Below are 7,605 nucleotides of genomic sequence, written 5' to 3'. Positions count from 1 at the left end.
TAGGACGTGACCAGAAGGTGTCTGTCTCAAGTACGTGTTGCGCGGTGCTGGCTGCTACCGGCTGTGACGGGGTTGAAGCCTCATTTAGGGTGTAGTTACTTTCATTGTAGAGCAGACTGGATCGCAGTTGCAGGCTGCTGCCAAAGGCAATAATCTCTTATTTTCCACCCCAAGACCTAGTGACTAGCAGGACAGCCTGTTCCCTCCGGTAGGGAAACTAGGAAATAAATCCACCAAAAAAAAGTGTTTTCCATAGGATCAGTGAACTGATGATGTCATAGCAAAGCTATATGATGGTAGATTTGGGGTAAACACGGTGGGAGCGCGCAGGGAGTGGAAGTGTTGCTGTCTGTAGCAGCCTACAGGTGGGTCAGATGAAGTGTGTTGTAAAGTGGTGCCCTCATGTTCAGACACGGGGCACAGAAGCAGCGAGGCCAGCGCTGACTGGGAAACGCCGGGCACTCAGTTACGCTTCTCACCCTGTTTTCACGTACACATGGCTCTTTCCATCTCGGATCGTTGGGATTCCACCAGCAAATAAAAATGTGTTTTGTGAGTATTTCTTTAGGGAAGGAAGAAGTCTGACTTAAAAGTTTCCTGAGTCTTTGAATTTATTGCAGCTGCTATCTGATTAAAAATAAGTACATCTTCAAAAGGCAACCTGGTGTTTGGATACAATCTGCTGGAAGCTTCAAAGAGACTCCTGGCACCTGGAAAGGGAACAGTGAGTGCTGGCTGATTGCCCTCACTTCATCCCATGCCGTCTCGCTGTTTAAAGCCCTCCGCGCGCATGCCGCCGTTTGGCGGGTGGAAGGTAGCGGCCGGTCCATCAGCCTTGCCTTTACATCGTCTCCCTCCAGGAGCCTGCGCTCCGGAGCTTCGCTGCCGCTCGGCAGCCTTCAGCGGCGGCTTCTCTTCGTCCAGCACAACGGGGAGCTTCTCGGCTGACGGCTTTCCCGGGAGCGGCATCGCCAGCGGGTGAAAGGAGTGCCGTGGCTTCAACCGGCGTTTGAAATCCTGATTGGTGTGTGCGTGTGTGTGTGTAAAAGAAGTAAAATTGCTTGGTTTTACTTTTATCAATGAGAGCTTAAAAATTGTCATCAGAGGCCAGGGCCTCGCTCAGCTGGGTGTGGTAGACCTGTATGATATGAAAGGACGCTCTTCGCTCCCGAGAGCGTACAGCTCGGCCACGTAGCGAGGCGATGACTAAAGATAAGGGAAAAGCGACCTGAAGGGATCGCAGTAGGCGTAGTACTGTGCTGAACACTTTCTATTCCCCCTCGCTGTGGTAGCGGCTGCCCCAGCCAACGCAACCGCGATGCGATGCTCCCAAAGAGGTCCGCTTTTTAAACGGGGTGCGGTTTGCTCCGCGGGGCCTCTCGCGTGAGGCGTTACCACGAGGTTATCGTTCCTCCCCGCTAAGATCTTCCTTGTTCTTTGGGTTGCGATACTCGCTCAAAGATCCCGATCTCCACCCGTGTCAAACAGCTCGGTTGATTTGTTGCTGGCCAGATGTACCATGGAGTTAAAAGAGTTGATTTATAACTCTAACACTTAGTATGTGGGTGTATTCCAGTTGTGCAAGTTCTGAACCGCCATGTTTGAAAAGAGGAGGTATCACTGAAAAGTAGTTAATGTAGCGATCTGTAACACAGCTGTCCTTTCATTTGAGGGCTGCTACAGGGCAGTAATAAAGGTGAGAGCAATTCTGGACTCCCAGTGAATGGAAACAGCAAGGAGAGATGGAACAAAAGTAGGTGACCCACCAGTTTGCCTTCCAAACTGTGGCAGCTACTTTCTTCTCAAACTAATTATTCTGAAAGAGCCTCGGAGGGCTGTTGCTGAGGCTTGACTCCTTGGCATTCAGTAACACCGCTGAACCGTGAAGATGTGGAACAGAAAACCCAGAAGTAAAGATGATAAAAAGCAGCTTGAAAACAATGCTCTTCAAAGCCTTATCTGTGAAATGCTGTTTGCAGGCTTAACTTCCAGCTTACGTCTCGTGAAGTTTCTGGAGCCATTGGGATCGCTTCCCTGTGTGACAGGCTGCTGGCGTTGTCGATGGTTTTCATTTTGAAGGCAATCATCTTGCTGCCGCGGAGGTGTCGGAGCCAGTCTCCGGACCTGGCACTGGTGAGGAGCTGTTCTGGGGCTGCTGACCAGCTTTCCCAGGATGTCACTTCCTCACCTGCTGTGGACCAGCACCGGGGTATCTCCACAGCTTCATTAGAGCTGTTCTGATTGGCATCCATCAAGGATATGGCACCAGCACTCAGGTGATGCTGCTTTTAATTCAGTAAAATTCTGCAACTCCTTAATGTTTTTTGGAGGAAAAAGAAAAAAATCTTGGATATCTTGGGTTAGGAACCCAAGAAACAGGGGTTCACCTGATCATTGTCAGCAAAACAGAGGGAGCCGTTCCTTCTGTTGCGGTGAATGTTAGGGAAATCCAGTAAATGTTAAACCATTTTTTATGGGCATTGGCTTGTCTACTTGCACATGCTTCCAAGCTGGTGTTTATTAAATAGCTAAGGCTCCTTAGTAATTTAGCCTCAGCAAACACCTGTGTCCTGGCTTTCTGTAAATGGGATGCCATTACCTTCCAGTGGTGGCCACGCAAATCCGTCATGAGCGAGCAGGTCCAGGCTGAAGCCTGGAAGCCAGGTCAGTAAGGCAAGGCTGGGACCAGCAAGGCCGGGACCAGCAAGGCCGGTGGCCGGGTGCAGGCGTGCCCACGGGGGCCCAGCTTCCCAGGGGCCCCAGCGTAGGAGCGGCTCCCGAGCCGAGGTGGGGAGGCCCCAGGCAGCTGCTCCCAGCTCCTTCTCACGCTGCTCCTTCCATGTCACTCAGCTCCAAGGTTACTTGGCTGCACCGTATCGGAGCTGACCTTCAGCACAGGCAGCCACGCACCTGCGAGGTGGGGGAAGAGGTTGCAGAGCCTGTTCCTGCTCCCAGGACCCTGCCATTTTCTGAGGCTGGAGCTGCAGAGTGCTGTTTTTCCCACTGCTAATCTTATCTCATTACCGTGGTGGTAGATGTATTCTCTGCACCGTATTTTCTTTCCCAAGAGGGGAAGAGGTGATGCAAAAAGGAGAGCTCTGGTCTGAGCGTAGGGTTGTAGGTACTTCAGCCTCACATTGCAAATAAGGGAAGTATCAGCACCGGGAACTCTTCAACGGGAGGTTTGTGTGGGTGCTGCGTTATTCTCTCTGAATTTTTGCTTGATACTGATTTTTATATTTACCTGATATTAATAAAACTCAGCTACCAGCACTGACGTCAATGGAGTTTGGCTTTGTATCTGTGCAATTAAGGTAGACATCTGGCATCTTTAAAAGAAACATGAGGAAAGTATATTTCCCCAGGAGAATCCCATCCCTGTGTTGTCAGGGAATTGTTAATAAATTATAAATTAATTAATAATCACTCTTATGGACAAACTTACAGGTATACAAATTGTGAGCAGAGTAGCTCACATAGGAAAAGACTAAATAAAGAAGGAAAAGACTAAATAAAGAGACTAAGGCTTTTTCATGTGGCCTCTGAGGCTGGGAAGCCTGGATTTAAAGGCTTCCATCTCCTGCCTCCGTTGTTTCTTCCGCCTGTGCTCATATTCGGTATCGGGAGCCGGCGGTCCCAGCTGGACGTGCTGTGGGGCTCGGGGTGGTCACAGTCAGTGGGGAGGCACACTCGGGGGGGAAATGGGAAGCAGGAGCACAGCTGCGATGAGAGGAAAATACTGCTCTGTGTGGGAAGGTCACAGGATTTTAAATAATCTCTTTTAGGTTCTTATTTATCACCTGACATTTAACCCAGGAGTTTGCCTTCTCCATGAACAGGATGGCTAGATTTTAGTCTCCATTTATTCTGTTGAAAGACTCCTAGGTAAGATCCAGAACACAGAAGGGGCAATTTTAAGGAAAAAGACATTGACTGCTGGTGGACTTTTAACAAAATCCAAAGAACCAGTTTAAATGAGACGGACGATGTCAGGCAGGTCCCATGAGGTCAGATCAAGGCAGTAACCGCCTCCACTCAAGCTGCTGTCAGGAACACACCACCTCCAGAAGAGCCAAGTCCCCACTTAGGTGGAGCAGTACAGAAAGAGGGAGGGAAACCTTTCTGTAAGGAAAGCGGGCTGGATCCTACCCAGGAGGTCACTGAAGAACAACGCCTTCACCTTGCAGCCAAATGGAGGAGCCAGAGATTTTAGCTAGTAGCACGACTTGCTGAAGTCAAGAGTCCAGGGATGAAAAAGCATGATAGAAAGTACTTACGTGTAGGCAGAATGAATTAACTTTATGTTCCTCATGCTGATTAAAAACAAAGGGGATGGGCCGTGATGAGTCCTCCTGGCCAGCTCCTGGTCAAGCCTGATGCCGGAAGAGAGGAGCAACGCATTTGACTTTGGCAAAACAAATGACATAGGAAGAAAGGGGTGCTCATGAAGGCCCCAGAGCTGCGCAGCCAGCCTCTCCCCGCTAACCAGTCCCGGTGGACCTGGAGATGCTTTCAGTTTTGCACGGCCAGGTTTGGGTGCCCGGGTGAAACGTCTGCTCGGGACCTGTCCTTTGGGGAGGGCTGGGAGGGAGGCACGAGGGAAGCCAGGCTCAGCACCACGGGCACGGCTGGCTGCATCCCGGTCCAGGTCGGCGAGCGGGAAGCCAGGAGGTGAAGGTGGCTGCTGTATGTGGGTGGTGGAGGAGTGAGAGGCGACCGGTGAGGCCTTCCTGTTTTGTAACGCCAAGAGGCCGGTCCCGGGCAAGGGGCTGCTTTTATCTGAATCATCGAGGGGGAACCGAGTGTTCCTGGTGGGAGGAGAAGTGGGAGAGCAGGTACCTGTCTGTCGTGAGAGCCTCTTCTGGGGGCGTTCGGTGATGTGCACCGGGGAGCTGCGGTGCTTCACGAGCGCAAGGCTCTAACTGCTGCAGTTTCTTTTTTTTTTTACACAGTCTTTTATGATATTGTCGCTGCCTTTGTTCCTTTATTTTCTCAGCACTGGGGGGGTGGGACTGGAAGACAGAAAGCAGCAGCGGTATTGCTAATACCAGAAAACCTGTTCTGCAGGAAAACCTGCCAATGCGTGCGGACGGGGAAGGAGCGGCTGCGCTCATGACCCAACCTGCCCTGCACGTAGCAGGCCAGGAGGGTGATGGGGGATGACAGGCACCTTCCGCTGTCCTCCCCCTTCCCCATGAACCCATTCGCAGCCCTGGATCAGAGAGGCCGGCTGCTCTTCAGGGTCTGACTTGGTGACCTGTGAGGAGCTACTGGAGGGAATGCCTCCTCCTGGACCACTCTGCCTTTCCTGCTCCATGGGACTTGCTCTGCTTCGGTGGCAAAGAGTCCCTGCCTTGGTCCAGAGCTGCTCAGTGGGGGGGGATTTTGGTGTCTGTAAGGGAGACGCCTGTAGCTGTCAGAGGGTTGACCTCACGGAGCGGTCCGTGCCCTGCGGAGGTGCCTGGGCTTCAGAGGAGCCGCCGGTGCCGGGAATTTCCCACGACCCGCTTTCCCTCCCTAAATTCTGTTTCTTGGCAGTAGCAGAGACCCATTTCCCAGGAACGTCCCCAGGCTGTAGCGCAGGAGAACCTGGCCGGGGATCTCAGCTGGGACCGACCCCGCTCCCTCAAAGGCACGGCCGCAAGGCAGCCCGCGCCCGCACGGCCGCTCCGGGGTGCCGGGGCCGCAGCCGGGGCCCGCACGGCCGCTCCGGGGTGCCGGGGCCGCAGCCGGGGCCCGCACGGCCGCTCCGGGGTGCCGGGGCCGCAGCCGGGGTCCGCACGGCCGCTCCGGGGTGCCGGGGCCGCAGCCGGGGCCCGCACGGCCGCTCCGGGGTGCCGGGGCCGCAGCCGGGGCCCGCACGGCCGCTCCGGGGTGCCGGGGCCGCAGCCCGGGCGGGCGGGCGGGGGAAGGCAGCAGGGACAGATTTTGACCCGCACGCAGCCTGCGTGCCACCTGCGGCCCTGCGCACCCTGCCACCGCCCTGCCGTGGGTTTCGTGACCCCGGGTGTTTGTTTGTCAGCCCGGGCAGGAGGGCGCACGCCGGGGCGCAGAACGGCCCACGGAGCCATGGCGAGGTGTTTCGCCCCGCGGGGAGCGCGGGAGCAGGCTGGGGGAGCTGGGGCCGCGCACAGGCTACGGCGGGGACCCCTTCGTCCAGCGTCTGCGGGAAACGCGGAGGGGGAACGCGGGTTTCCCGGCCGGGACCCGCGCAGCCCGGCCGCCGCGCCGCGGCCACCGCCGCCGGGCCCCCCACAGGCCGCGGCCCGGCCCCGCCCCGCCCGCCGCGCTGCCGCGGCGCGGCCGCCAGGGGGCGCCCATGCGCCGGCGGCACCGCCCGCCCCGGCCCCGGCCGCGGCCCAAAGCGGCCCTGCGGCGGCAGCGAACACAAAGGGACAGAGGGAAAGAGAAAAAAAAATAAAAGAAACTAAGAAAAAACGAAAAAGAAAACGAAAACGAAAACGAAAAAGAAAAAGAGAAAAAGGAAAAGAAAGAAAAAACAAAAGAAAAAGAAAATAAAAAAGAAAAACAATAAAATGAAGCGGAAAATAGAAAAGAAGAAAAAAAAGAAATAAGAAAAAAAGAAAAAATAAGAAAAAAGAAAGAAAATTAAAAAGAAAAACAAGAAAAAAAAAGAAAATCAAAGAAAAAACACAAAAAAATCCCCCCCTCCTCCAATTTTCACACTCCCAAATATTTTATGGCTTCAGATCTGCCAGGATTGGTCTCCTCTCTCCCAGTACCCATTGAGCACTCATCTCCTTCCAGACGTTTTTGGGGAATAAGCGCAAAATTCTCTGTGTTGGATGGGAAGGGGGATCCCGGCCCTGGCCTCACACCTGGCCCTGCCAAGAGCCCCTGTGGAAAGCGGGGTCAGGCCCGCCACAGCGCCCCAAGAGACATGGGGAGCCTCGGGACAGGGGGGTGCCACAGTGGCCACCTTGTCACCCTCCACGCTCAGACGGCCATGGGCTTGCAGCGGAGGAGACGCCTCTCTGGAGGGAAACAGTGGGGAGCCGTGTGATGGGGCAGGTGGTGGATGGAGATAAGGGTGGTGGAAATAATCCTCTCCTGAAACTGCTGTTGAGAGAGAGGGAGAGATACAGCTGCCTCTCCATGACACACAGTCTATAAATCAGGAGATATTTTCTTCCAGAAGCTACAGAGCACATCCACGTTACACGCGGGGAGCTGACTTCCTTGCCGATACCCTCCAGCCTGTGTTATGCAGGATGGCCTTAAACCCCTGGTCCATGTAATCTCAGTTCACATGCTCCGAGGGCAAAATGATGTTCTTTATGTTGGGGGATATATTCAGGCCATACGTAGCCTGCTTACCATCGGCAGCACTTTTGCCTGCAGGAACAAGTACCACATCGCCACGCCCGGTGGAGCGAACGCTGCAGTGCAGAGGATGCTGAATCTGTTTCCAGGTAACGCGTCCTGTGAACGAGCCATTTCACCAGCTGCCCTTGCCCAAATGCCACACGCGAGGGGATCCTGCACACGCAGCCGGGTGCTGCTTTGCCCATGTGGGTGCCTGCCCTGTCCCGCTGCTGCTCTCGGGGGTTCAACCTTCCTCCTCCAGCGCGGGCTGCGGTGGCG

Source organism: Platalea leucorodia (genome assembly GCF_965183815.1).
Source record: "Platalea leucorodia genome assembly, chromosome: 7".
In the NCBI taxonomy this organism is placed as follows: Eukaryota; Metazoa; Chordata; class Aves; order Pelecaniformes; family Threskiornithidae; genus Platalea; species Platalea leucorodia.
This window is presented reverse-complemented; position numbering follows the sequence as displayed.